This window comes from Triticum aestivum, chromosome 6B (assembly GCF_018294505.1).
Source record: "Triticum aestivum cultivar Chinese Spring chromosome 6B, IWGSC CS RefSeq v2.1, whole genome shotgun sequence".
NCBI classification, from domain to species: Eukaryota; Viridiplantae; Streptophyta; class Magnoliopsida; order Poales; family Poaceae; genus Triticum; species Triticum aestivum.
In genome coordinates this window covers 301,242,020-301,255,627 of record NC_057810.1, presented here as the reverse complement: position 1 = coordinate 301,255,627, position 13,608 = coordinate 301,242,020, and positions in this window count along the sequence as shown.

The following is a 13,608-nucleotide window of genomic DNA, read 5'->3' as shown; positions in this document are numbered from 1 at the left end:
TCTCGTCTCCCTACGAGAACGCCATCCATAGCACTCACACTTATCTTGCGTATTTTAGAGTATCCACTTTCACTTGTCTATGAACTGATATAAGCAACCCAGAAGTCCTTTTCCGCGGACACGGCTATTCGAATAGATGATGTTAACCCTGCAGGGGTGTACTTCTTCATACATGTTTCCACCACTTAGCGTCTGCACACGACATGTGCTCGGCAGACTTCAAGCGAAAGCGGACGTGGGTGTAGACCACGACCTACCTAAACACTCAAGTCTCTAGTCCAGGTTTATCGCCTATTCGGGTTCCATCCATGAGGAGATCCGGCCGGAGTTTTGCTCACAGCCCCAAACGATGTGAACAGGGTTCCGTGACACCAAACGGGTGCCCGGTTTACCCGGCCACGTGCCTACCGCATCACAGCCCACCCCTACGGTCAGCGCTGTCCACGGCCTCCAGCATACTACAAACACCAGAAACTACTTGCAACTCCTGGACAGAGGACAAGGGTGAATAAGAAGTCGAGCGGGGTCATATTTCAGGGCCCAATGTATGGTAGTAGCTGAATCATGGATCACAAACACAGAACTCAGTTCCTGAGGACGGCTTCAATGAGACAACCCACCATGTACTCCTACATGGCCTCTCACCGCTACCTTTACCAAATGGTGTTCACACACTTAGCTCACACACAGTAGGACATGTTCACACACCTCTGATTCATCCCCGGTGAATCAGTCCTGACTCAACTCTAAGCAGTAGCAGGCATGACAAACAAGCATGAATGAGTAGGCACAACAGGGCTCAAACAAGTCCTACTCATGCTAAAGGGTTTCATCTATTTACTGTGGCAATGACAGGTCATGCAAAGGATAAAGGGGTTCAGCTACCGCAGCAAGTAACAGATGAATCGTTGTTGTCCTAATGCAGTAAAAGAGAGCAGGAGCGAGAGAGTGGGATTGTATCGGAATGAACAAGGGGGTTTTGCTTGCCTGGCACTTCTGAAGATAACATTGAGTCTTCATCAGTGTCAACGATCACATCATCGGTATCACGTCTATCGAGAGGGGACAAATACCGGCAACATAGAAGGGAACACAATCAATGCAATGCACAATATGATGCATGATCATGACATGGCAAAATGAATGTGTTTTGAGCTAATGCAACTAGCAACAGATTAAATGAAGTTGGTTTGAATACAAGATTCAAATTTAAACTCCATATGTGATTATTCAAATGCCATTTAATTGATTTGTGCTAAACAGCAGCTATAAGTTGTTCCAACATGCATGAAAATGGTACAGATGGATTCCTTGAATTTTTCTGATAATTTTTCATATATAATTTATTTAATTTGGAGTTACGGTTAATTTTCTATGATTTATTGAAGTTTTAGGCATTTTCTAAAAATAATAAATCATTTAAGAATTATTTAAATTCTAGAAACATTTACTACGTCAGCAGTGCGTCACCGTGACGTCAGTAGTCAACGGGCGCGGTCCAGGTCAAACCTGACGGGTGGGGACCACACGTCAGTGACACAGTTAACTAACCTAAGTTTAATTAGAGCCTGGGCCCGCATGTCAGTGTCCTATCTACTTAACTAAGTTAGTTAACACTAACTTAACCTGGTACTAATTAAACAGGGGGGCTGGGCCCACACGTCAGTCAGAGAGAGGGGAGGGTCAAACCCCCTGGTCGGCGGGGTCAACTCGCCGGCGTTTAGCCGCCGGTGAGTCCAGACGCGGCGGAGGGGCTCGGGAAACGTCCTCCGGCGACCAAAACAGCGGCAGCGATCATCTACGCGTAGCTGGCGCTCAGCCGCATCCATCTAGGCAAGCGGGAGGGGCTGAGGTCGAACGGGCTCGCCGGAATCGAGCTTGCGGCGGCGGCCGAGGTTCGGACCTCGGCGGAAATGAGGCTACGGTTGACGAGAGGACGAACGGATGCTTGTTCTGGGCTCCTGGGACCACGCAGAGCGCAGACACGTGCTCAAACACGGGCGGCAGCAACTGTGGCCGCGGCGGCGCCATGGCCGTCGGCGAAGAGCTCTCGGCTCGTTGTGAACGGCGGCTAGAGAGGGAGATAGGGCACGGGGAGAGGGGGAATCGTGTCAAAGGCTCACCGCGGAGCTGCAGGGAGGGTTAGTGGGCTCGGGGGCGGCCGGAGTGCAGCGAATCGACGACGACGATCTCCGGTGGCCGACGAGGGGAACGGCGACGTGGGCGGCGATGCAGGGCTCCCGGCGTTGCGTAGCTCCATGGAGAGGTCGGGGGCGCCGAGGCGGAGCCTTTGGTCACTCTGGTGGGGTGGAACGACGGTGGTGGCTACGACTGCGACGAGCGGCGGCGACGGCGGTCCTCGGTCGCGCGAGTGAGAGAGCCAGAGAAGAGAGAAGAAGGAATGGGGGAGAGTGAGAGCGGTCAGGGGGGTGCGTGGCATCCTTAGGGCGACGGGGAGACAGGCAGAGAGGCAGGGGGGGGGGGAAGTGGCCTGGGCGTGTGCCCGCGCGCTCCGGCCACGCGCCTGCGCCTACTGGCGCGAGGAGGAAGGCGACAGGGGGGGGGGGAAGTGGTGGGCTGGGCCTGCCAGCTAGGCCGCCAGGTAGGTTTGGGCCGGGTGGGCTGACAGGTAACTTCCTTCTCTCTCTCTGTATTTTATTTTCGGTTCTGTTTTTCTTTTATTTAATTCTTTTGCCACTGTTTGAATTAAAAATAATAATTCAAACAATGCCAAAGCTCCTTTGAATATTTTATTTTGCTAGATGGACTTTTCCAAAAGCTCATAAAATAATTCAGGGATATTTGAAATTATATTCTAATTATATGAATATAATTCAAATTCAAATAGCTAATGAATTAAATCCAAAGTCCCAAAAATAATTCCTTAAATATGTTCAATACTTTGGTTGGGACCAGAACCCTTACCAAAAATTATCAAACATTTAAGAAGAGCATTTTGGAGCAATGAATGAGATTTCTAGGGTTTTTGCCCCTCTTTTATTTAGAGTTTTTGAGGCTTCCAAAATTCCTCAGTTCAAAGGTTTCAGAAATTTAAATATGATGCCTGGATGAAGATGCAACTATTTACAAACAATATTCTAGGGCTGTGACAGTTTCACCCATTTGTTCTGTTATGTTTGACCAAGCTGACGTGGCTGTTGACCTGGTCCCACCTGTCATTGTCACTAACCAGCACTAGTCACTGACCAGTGGGCCCCACTGGTCAGGTTTGACCTGGGGCGCCCAGTTGACTCTGCTGACGTCACAGTGACGTGGGGCTGACGCAATAAGTATTTTCTGGATTTAAAAATATTCAGGAAATTCCAGAAAATAGCTAAAACTTCAATAAATCATAGAAATTCAACCGTAACTCCAAATTAAATAAATTATATATGAAAAATTATCAGAAAAATTCAAGGAATCCATCTGTACCATTTTCATGCATGTTAGAACAACTTATCACTACTGTTTAGCACAAATCAATTAAATGGCATTTGAATAATCACATATGGAGTTTGAATTTGAATCTTATATTCAAACCAACTTCATTTAATCTGTTGCTAGTTGCATTAGCTCAAAACACATTCATATTGCCCTATCATGAGCATGCATCATATTGTGCATTGCATTGATTGTGTTCCTTTCTGTGTTGCCGGTATTTGTCCCCTCTCGATAGACGCGATACCGATGATGTGATCGTTGACACTGATGAAGACTCAATGTTATCTTCAGAAGTGCCAGGCAAGCAAACCCCCTTGTTCATTCCGATAAAATCCCACTCTCTCGCTCTTGCTCTCTTTTACTGCATTAGGACAACATCGATTCATCTGTTACTTGCTGCGGTAGCTGAACCCCTTTATCCTCTGCATGACCTGCCATTCCACAGTAATTAGATGAAACCCACTAGAATGAGTAGGAGTTGTTTGAGCCCTGTGTGCCTACTCATTCATGTTTGTTTGGACTCTGATAATTCTTGTTCACTTGGCGGACGACAAGACGTGAGTCACCCCTGACAATGAGCTTCTTGATCCCAAGGTCTGCTGCGATCCAGAGACCGGCAAGCAAACCTTCATACTCAGCAGTTTGTTTGTTGCTTGCTCCTTGGGAAAGTGCATTTCGACTACGTACTGGAGGTGCTCTCCGGTGGGTGCAACAAGTAACACGCCCGCACCGGCGCCTTGCAGCGAGAAGGCACCATCGAAGTACATCAGCCACTCCTTGCTCGCTTCCTTGACGGGGATGCTCGTTTCTGGAATTTCTTCATGTCGGGGAAACTGATCCACGAACACCTATGGGGCCGGCGGACCGAGCACCTTTCGGTTCGGCGGGGGGCGGAGATCGCACGAAGAGCGGATCGAGGCGAAGCACACGAGCATTTTACCCAGCTTCGGAGCTCTCCGGAGAGATAATACTCCTACTGCTGCTTGTCTGATTGTATTGAGTTCTTGCTCGGGAGCGCTGAGTGCTACAGTACGCACGAGCTGCTAACGAGACCGAGCGTGAGTGTTTTCTGCTTTCGAACCCTTTTCTACGTTGCGCATGGGCCTCCTTTTATATGCTCAAGGGGTCACCAACAGGTGGCAATGTAGACAAGGGTAAAAATGGAAAAAGAATTGTGGTTGGTACAGCTACCTGTACAGTGTATCATACCTAACCCTGACGGCAGGGGACAAAGGCATTAAATGCCCGTCTGCGTCGCCCAAATAGTGCAAAAAGGACCGTCAGGGACGCCACCGCTCGCCACGATGAAAGTCTTGTCAGCGTCGCTTGCCACCGCGCACCGCTGGCCGCACAGCCTCTCGCCACGCGCGCCTGGAAAGGCCCCAGGGCGACACGTTGGTAGATGTGCTGGAGCGCGGGTACAGAGTGGTAGCTTGCCACGGCAAGCGCCTTGCCGCGGTCGTTGTCTTGTCGCGTCCGGAAGCTTGTCGCTCACCGGGCCTTGCCGGGACGCGTGGCGCGTCGCGGCAAGTTTCTTGACATGCTTTGGTTGGCCTTCCCAGAAAGCTCCTCTTGCCAGGGCCTTGTCTCCTTGGCTTGAATACTTTGTTCTTGAATGGCTCCGAAGGAACCACGGAGGACCTTGGCGGTCACCCAGCAAGCCTTGCCGCGGGGTGTTGCAACTGCCCGTGCACAAGTTCGGGATACTAGGGTACCCCTACTCTAGTACACCGACCGGAGCCCCCAGGCCTGGGCCACACACGGTGCCGAGCGCTGTTGGGCTAGGCCCGAAACAGGGCACGGGCACACGCGGCCTGGGTCACGCCGAATCTTACTCCGTATCCAGCGCGCCCTCCCTGAACGACATGCGTTGAATGCGGTGTCGTGGGAGAGATCATGGGTCGTTTCTTTATTCGGAAAGACGGAACGCCCGCCCCTTCCTCCTTATAAGTAGGGGAAACAGGGGCGGTTCGCCCATCTCGCCGGTTGCTACTCCAATCTCAGATATCTCCGCCACTCGCCCTTTCTTCCCAAAACTGAAAGAGAGCAGCGCTCCGCCCCCCATCGCCACCGGCATCACCAACACCGTCGATCTCCCCCACCACTTCCGCCATGGCTCCAAAAGCCGACAAGGGGAAGGTCGTGAAGTCGGCTGAGGCGCAGCGGCTCGCAGCGCTGCGGAAGGAGCGGGCAATCTCCCCCCCCCCCCCAGCTCGGCGCGAAGGAGCTGAGGGAGTACTACTACCTCTTCTAGTCGACGGAGACGCGAGCGCATCCGCGTACGAATGTACTCCCGGCTGCCGCTTCGGAACTGGCTCCGAATGGCTATCCTTTCTTCGCGCTGTTCTTATACTGCGGGCTCTGCCCGCCTTTCTCTGAATTTTTCTGTGATATCATGAACACCTACGGGTTCCGCCTCCTTGACTTCACCCCCAATGCCGTTCTGACCATGGCAGTTTTCGCACATCTCTGCGAAAACTTTGTCGGAGTCCATCCAAATGTAGCTCTTTTCCGCCACTTCTTTATGCCCCGGGTTGAGAGAGGAGAGCCTTTATCCGGCGGAATTGCCTGGATCTCAAGAGCTGGCAAGAAGGAAGCATATCTGGAGGGAGAGCTCCGCAGCAAGTGGGAGGAATGGAGAGCAGAATGGTGCTGGATTGTCGAGGAGAACCCGCAGCCATTTACCACTCAGCGCCAAGCCCCAATAGCGCGCGGCAATGATTGGAGCAACGTGGCCCCGGAAGATGATAGGCTGAAGATTGCCGTCACCCGGATCTTACGCCTCAGGCTTGCCGGGCTCACTGTAGGCGCCGTTGGTGCAGATTTTCTTCGCTGCCGCATCGCCACCCTGCAGGAGAGGAGGAGACCCGCCTGGGAGTTCCAAAACTCGGCGGATATCATGAGGCTGCGCCCGGGCCTCAACTTCAACTTCACTGTCCTGGAACTGGACACGATGATCCTGGAGCTGTTCAAGCGCGATCCTCAGCATCCCGAAGCGTTCATGTTGCTGAGGGGTGTCGTTCCGTTGTGCAACAACTCCTCGCTTGACCGCATCCGTGCAATGATGCCGTTGTGCGATTCGAATGGAATTGTCCCGACTTGGCAAGAGCCTGCAGACGACGTGGTGCGGGATTTCTTTGACGGCTTGGTAGAAGTGCCGGTCCGCGCTGATGAACAGAAGAGCCTTACTCACAACACCTCCGATGCGGAGATGCAGCGCATCGCCACTAGGCTGGAAGAGGCGGCGGCAACAGCTGCCGTGGGCGAGTTCGGGTTCACCGTGGAGGAGGCAGAGGCAGCAGAGGCGGAAAGCCTTGTCGAGCGAGAGGAGTTCGCCAGCGAGGAAGAGCTTGCCGGGCCTGAAGCTGAGTCGAGCGAGCCCGGCGAGGGAGAGCTTGTCGGGCCCGAACCTTCAGACAGCTTGCCGCAAGCGGAGCCCCCAGCTGCACCAAGAAGGCGTCTCCGCAAGGCCGGGGACGTAGCGGGGCGGCAAACGAGTCAATAGCCGCCGTGCCGCGCGACACGCTCTACCGCGGCAAGCACTGTTGCCGCAGGAGCGCCTCACGCCGCTGCGGCAACTGGGGCGGGGTCTTCCCGGTCCACCGCTACTGCCCCTGCCAAGCGGGCAAGGGAACCTACTCCTCCGCCTCGTCGCACCGGAGGCGAGCCGGACTTCGATCTCTCCGCGCTCAGCTCCGACGAGGAAGAAGAAGAGTAAGATTCTTTGCTGTACTTGTAGTTCTGCAATTCTTGCTGTTTTTGTCTTGTATCTGATTTGTTTTACTCCGAACCCATTCCTTTTCAGGACTCTGGCCCAGAGAGTGGCGAAGAGAGCCAAGGTCCCGGTGATTGTCATCGAGGACGAACCCACCGTGACAGCAGAGGGCGTGTTCGAGACCACCTTGCCGGACCCAGCAACTATTCCCCAAAGCAGCCCCCAGCGCAGCCCCCAGCGTAAGTATATGGTTTGCTTCTTGCTAACAGGCGCTCATGGGTGCTCTTTCTTTGCTGATATTTGACTGCTGGTTTGTGCAGGAGCAGAGCAGCCTCACCAGGAGTGCCCGGAAGCCGCTCCCGAAATGCCATCTGCTTCGACTACACCGCCAAGGGAGGATTCCCCGGCAAGGGAGCGTTCTCCGGCAAGGGAGAAATCTCCGGCAAGGGACAGTTCTCCGGCAAGGGACAGCACCAGTGATCCTCCGGTGGTTGAGACCACGACCGCAGATCCTAGCACAGGTAATCCTTTTGCTTGAAAACTTTCCTTGGGTTCTTCTTCTTCTGATTTTCTTTTTGGATATTTGCTTGACTTTTCTCCTCTTTCCGTTCGTCAGATCCATCTGCCACGGAGCCTATGGAAACTGAGGTCGCCGGCGAGGAGAACGCGCGCAGCAATACCGACGACGCTGTTGCCACCGAAGGAGAAGCCGGCGCTGATGATCCTGCCAGCGAAGAGGCTGCCAAAGCTGCCGCCGCAGCAGCTGGCGAGGGATCCGGCGATTGCACTGACGGCCCCGAGGCCGCAGGTGCGTCAGGCGCTACGCCGACCGCCGATCCCTCCGCCGCTACTGCAGCGCCAGGCTCCGAAGAGCCCCAGCCCGGCGCCTATTTGAAGGCCGGCGACGGTATCTTTATCAAGCTACCCTGGGCGTCAAGCTCCAGGGCGCCGGTCAAAGGAGAAATCTTGGATGGAGAGGTGCTCGCCTCCGCTGGGCTGACGCTGGTCGATGCGCCAAGCAGCAGCGGCGACGAGCCTGAGGAGGAGCGGCTACTGCGGAAGCTGTTGTCGCTTTACCGCGCCCGACAGGCCAAGCTGGAATCCCGAGAAGCGCTTGTCGCGAAGGCGGGAGTGGATATCGAGAAGCGCGCGGAGGAGCTCCGGGGTCTCAGGCAGGAAGCTCTCCGGACCCTGGCAGAGGAGCGGGAGCAATTCGCCGAGGAGCGGAAAGCCTTCCTCCTCGAGAAGGCTGAGGTTGAAGAGCAACAGCGGCTCATTGTCGAGAAGCTATCTGCGCAGGAAGGCGAGTTGGCGCAGCGCAAGGTCAACCTTGACAGCCACGAGGAGGAGCTTGCCGCATGCGAGCAAGCAATTCGCGGGGCTCTCAAGGAGGCAGAGGATGCTGCCGCGGCTGCCGAGACCGCCAAGAAGGAGCTGGAGACGAAGGTGGCGCAGCTGGAAGCCGATCTCAAGGCGAGCAGCGAGGAGCTTGCCGCGCTCAAGCGTGAGCGCGAGAAGGACGCTGCCGCTCATGGAGAGCTGCAGGTTTGTCTCGCTGAGAGGAGCAAAGAACTTAGCGCCGCCAAGGACTCCAATGCAGATCTCGAGTTGAAGCTGGCCACGTTGATTCAGACGCTGGACGGTGCCAGGGAGCAGGAGGTGGCCTTGAAGGAGAAGATCAAGGCCGACGAGGCGCTGCTGGCGAGTGCTTCTGCCGCCCAGAATGCTTTTAGGGAGACTGTGGAGCACTGGACCGAGGGTCTCGTGAATGTTGCCGCAGCCATTGACGGGGAGCTGGCGCAGCTGGGGATGGAGGATCTCAGGTATCCCTCCGATGAGCACCTCCAACCCAGCGCCAAGCTCAGTTTGTTCTTCAAAGGCGTGGCGACGGCCCTCCAGCGACTCCGGGAGAAGATCCCAAAGCAGCTGGCCGACGAGTTACGCAAGATCTGCGCGGGAGCTCTTCAAAAAGTGCTGGTGAAGGTGGCCTTCCGCAACCCAGGCCTCAACCTCACCAACGGCGTCAGGTCCCTGCCGCCGGACGCTGATCTGGAAGCGCTCAAGGCCCTTGTCGCACCCATTGTGGACAAGGTGAGCGGAATCAAGAGGGTTGAGGGCGATCGCGTAGATTAGGCCGCCCGTTTTCTCTTTTTCTTTGTCGCTGCTGGTCATGTCATGAGAACAATCTGTTAGAGCTGCGACAAGCTATCTTGTAATATAACTCTATTTTGGGTAGAGATTGCTATGTTATTTCCTTTACTTGATTCCTTCCTTTGTATGTTTTTACCCTATGCTTTTATGGAACTTGTCGGTGCAGGCACCTGGGCCGCGAGCGCTGAGTGCGGGACGTCAGCAGCCTGCTGGCGTTGCCGCTTCCGACAAGAAACCTTGTCGCAACTAGTCGCAGCTCACTTATGTTGTCGAGCGGACTCGAAACAAAGTAAGGGTGCAACTAGCTACGAGTTGGTTCCTCCGCGCACAGGTTTTCCATACAAAGCACGGTCATTCGAGGAAGATAACTTAAAAATTTAAAAACTGATTGCTCAAACTTTGGCAACTTAGCTTTTCTGTCTCTTGCTTTCCGGTAAGGCGAAACTTCCTTGAACGATGCCTGATCCACACCATTATGTTCTCCTTTCCCCCCGGCAAACTTGTGGGCGAGGGAACCTTCTTTTCCTTTTTGAGAAAAAGAAAGAAGAGAAAATAAAGATATGGAGCCTTACGACTCGTTATTGCTTACCGGGGTAGGTGCCGCACAAAGTGTCAGATAATGCATGCAAAGTAAAAAAGCATGAAATTGACAAGATGTGCGGAGCACATGAGCTTTACTTATGCACGGGGTCTGCGCCCGGCTTCGTACAAAGGATTACATGCAACATCGGCAAGACTTGTACAAAAGGTGGTTGCCGGAACAGGTTCCGGCAACCGCGCCTTACGGGTAAAACTTACGAAGATGCTCAATGTTCCAGGAGTTGCTCACCGGAGTGCCATCTTCGGTCTCAAGGCGGACAGCGCCAGGCCTAGTGACTAGTTTCACCCGGTAAGGGCCTTCCCACTTCTGCGTCAACTTGTTGGAATTATTGGCGGACTGAACGCGCCGAAGAACAAGGTCGCCTTCCTCGAGACTTCTGGCACTAACTTTGCGGCTATGGTAGCGGCGCAAAGCTTGCTGGTATCGAGCAGCTCGTACAGTGGCCTGAAGCTGGAGATCTATCTCTTATCTGCGCCGACAAGATTTACCGGGAAGCAGCAGCCGCAACGGATCGTAGGTCACTTGCCGCTGAGGCTCCCGGGGGGAAGAAAAAGACTATGTCCGGCAAGAGTTCTGATGCCTACTCCGGCAAGCGCACCTCTTCGGAGTGCTGCGCTACCCTCGAGGACGCACCATTGAGCTCCACCGGCAAGTGTAAGAAGACAATGGCAGCTCCACCAGAGACCAAGAAGGTGTCCGCCAAGGAGGGACAGCACTGGTGGTACCTTCACCATCAGTGCCACTCTCGACCCTAAATAGGAAAGCGCGCTCGTTGCTTTCCTGCGGGCGAACGTCGACGTGTTTGCATGGCAACCGTCTGACATCCCCGGTGTTCCCAGGAAAGTAATCGAGCACCATCTTGCCGTCTGTCCTCATGCGCGGCCTGTCAAGTAGAAAGTCAGGAAGCAGGCAGTGGAGCACCAAGAATTCATCGCAGAAGAAATCAGGAAATTGGAAGCAGCGGGCCTTGTTAGAGGAGTGCTCTATCCTACGTGGTTGGCCAACCCTGTAGTCGTGCGCAAGGCAAATGGGAAATGGAGGCTTTTTATCGACTTTACTGATGTCAATAAAGCTTGTCCCAAAGACCCATTTCCCTTGCCGCGCATCGACCAGATTGTTGACTCCACGGCCGGATGTGACTTGCTTTCGTTTCTTGATGCATACTCAGGATACCATCAGATCTTCATGGCAGAAGAAGATGAGGAGAAGACCGCATTCATTACCCCATGTGGCACATACTGTTTCGTACGGATGCCTTTCGGTTTAAAGAATGCTGGTTCAACATTTGCAAGGGTAGTCCATGATGCTTTTGAGCCACAAATACATAGAAATGTGGAAGCCTACATGGATGACATAGTGGTCAAGAGCAAGGACAAGGCGACTCTGATTCAAGATTTAGACGAAACCTTTGCAAATCTGCGCAAGATCAACCTCAAGCTTAACCCCGAGAAGTGTGTGTTTGGAGTCCCCTCCGGCAAGCTTCTTGGGTTCTTTGTGTCTCAGCGGGGAATTGAAGCCAATCCCGACAAGATCAAGGCCATTGAGCAGATTGAAGCACCCAAGCGCGTCAAGGATGTACGAAGACTTGCCGGTTGCGTGGCTGCTCTCAGCAGGTTTATATCTAGATCTGCTGAGCGTGCCCTGCCGTTTTTCAAAATATTGAAAAAGGCAGGTCCAATGAAATGGACTCCAGAGGCGGAGGCTGCGCTGCAGGACTTGAAGAAATACCTATCCTCCACTCCAACACTGTATATAGCGGCAACCAATCAAGTGGTTAGTGCTGCGTTAGTGGTAGAGAGGGAGGCGGATGATGAGCCAGCAACCACGGCAGGTGCATCCAGCGACAAGCAAGGGACTTCACCGACAAGCTCTGGTCCCGACAAAGATGGATCTGCGCAGGCGCGTGAGAACATGCAGAAGAGAATGGTGCAGCGCCCAGTTTACTTTGTCAGTTTCCTTCTACAGGGGGCTAGGTCAAGGTACTCTGGTGTGTAGAAATTGCTTTTTGGCCTTCTCATGGCCTCGAGAAAGCTGCGCCATTACTTCCAAGCACATGAGATCACAGTCGTCACTCGCTTTCCGCTGAAGAGGATACTACAAAATCCAGAAGCAACGGGCAGGATTGTCGAGTGGGCACTGGAACTGTCAAGCTTTGGCCTCAAGTTTGAGAGCACTTCAACTATCCAAAGCAGGGCATTGGCAGAGTTCATAGCAGAATGGATGCCAACACAAGATGAAGAAATTCCAGAAACGAGCATCCCCGTCAAGGAAGCGAGCAAGAAGTAGCTGATGTACTTCGATGGTGCCTTCTCGCTACAAGGCGCCGGTGCGGGCGTGTTACTTGTTGCACCCACCGGAGAGCACCTCAAGTACGTAGTCCAAATGCACTTTCCCAAGGAGCAAGCAACAAACAATACCGCAGAGTATGAAGGTTTGCTTGCCGGTCTCAGGATCGCAGCAGACCTTGGGATCAAGAAGCTCATTGTCAGGGGTGACTCACAGCTTGTCGTCCGCCAAGTGAACAAGAATTATCAGAGTCCGTTGATGGAAGCTTACGTCGATAAAGTGAGAAAACTAGAAGAGCACTTTGACGGCCTACAGATGGAACATGTTCCAAGGGCTCAAAACGACATTGCCGATGGCCTGTCAAAGTGCGCCGCACTTAAGTTACCTGTGGAACCAGGGATATTTGTGCTCAAGCTAACTCAACCATCTGTAAGACCATCAACTGGACAGAGCAAGAAGAGGAAGTTGATTTCTGGTGATTATTTTCTAGCAGAGCTCCCCGAAGCCGCCGCCAAGAAGGTTATCAAGATCAACACCAAGGGTGCTGAGGAGCAGTCTGCTCCGGCAAGCCCTAGGGCTTGTTCCGTTGAAGCAGACACTCCCGACAAGTTTTGCTCCGGCAAGCTTGCCGGGGAACGTCAAGCTCCGGCTGAACCGCAGGTTCTCGCCGTAGAAGCGGATGTTCCCGCAGCAGCAGATGTGCCTTTAGTCCTTGTTGTCGAGCCAAAAGCTCCAGCATGGGCGCAGCAGATTGTCCGTTTCCTTCAGACAGGAGAACTTCCCGAAGAGCAAGAAGAAGCGGAAAGAGTAGCCCGGCAGTCAAGTATGTACAAGTTTGTAGACAACATACTGTACAGAAGAAGAATCAACAGTGTGAAATTGAAGTGTATTCATCGGGAAGACGGACAAAAGCTGTTGGCAGAGATACATGGAGGCATATGTGGTCACCACATTGGCGCAAGAGCACTTGCCGGCAAAGCATTCCGGCAAGGTTTCTTTTGGCCGACAGCCCTCCAGGATGCAACTGCACAAGTAACCAAGTGTGAAGCGTGCCAGTTCCATTCCAAGCAGATACACCAGCCAGCTAAAGCTCTCCAGATGATCCCTTTATCCTGGCAATTTTCGGTCTAGGGGCTCGACATCCTCGGCCCCTTTCCCCGAGCTATCGGGGGCTTTGAGTACTTGTACATTGCAATCGACAAGTTCACAAAGTGGCCGGAAGTGGAACCAGTGAGGAAGGTGACAGCACAGTCAGCAGTAAAGTTCTTTAGGTCGATTGTTTGCCGTTTCGGGATCCCTAACAGGATCATCACCGACAATGACACGCAATTCACGAGCCGCACCTTCATGCAGTACGTCCAAGATCTTGGCGCCAAGATCTGCTTCGCTTCTGTTGCTCATCCGAGAAGCAACG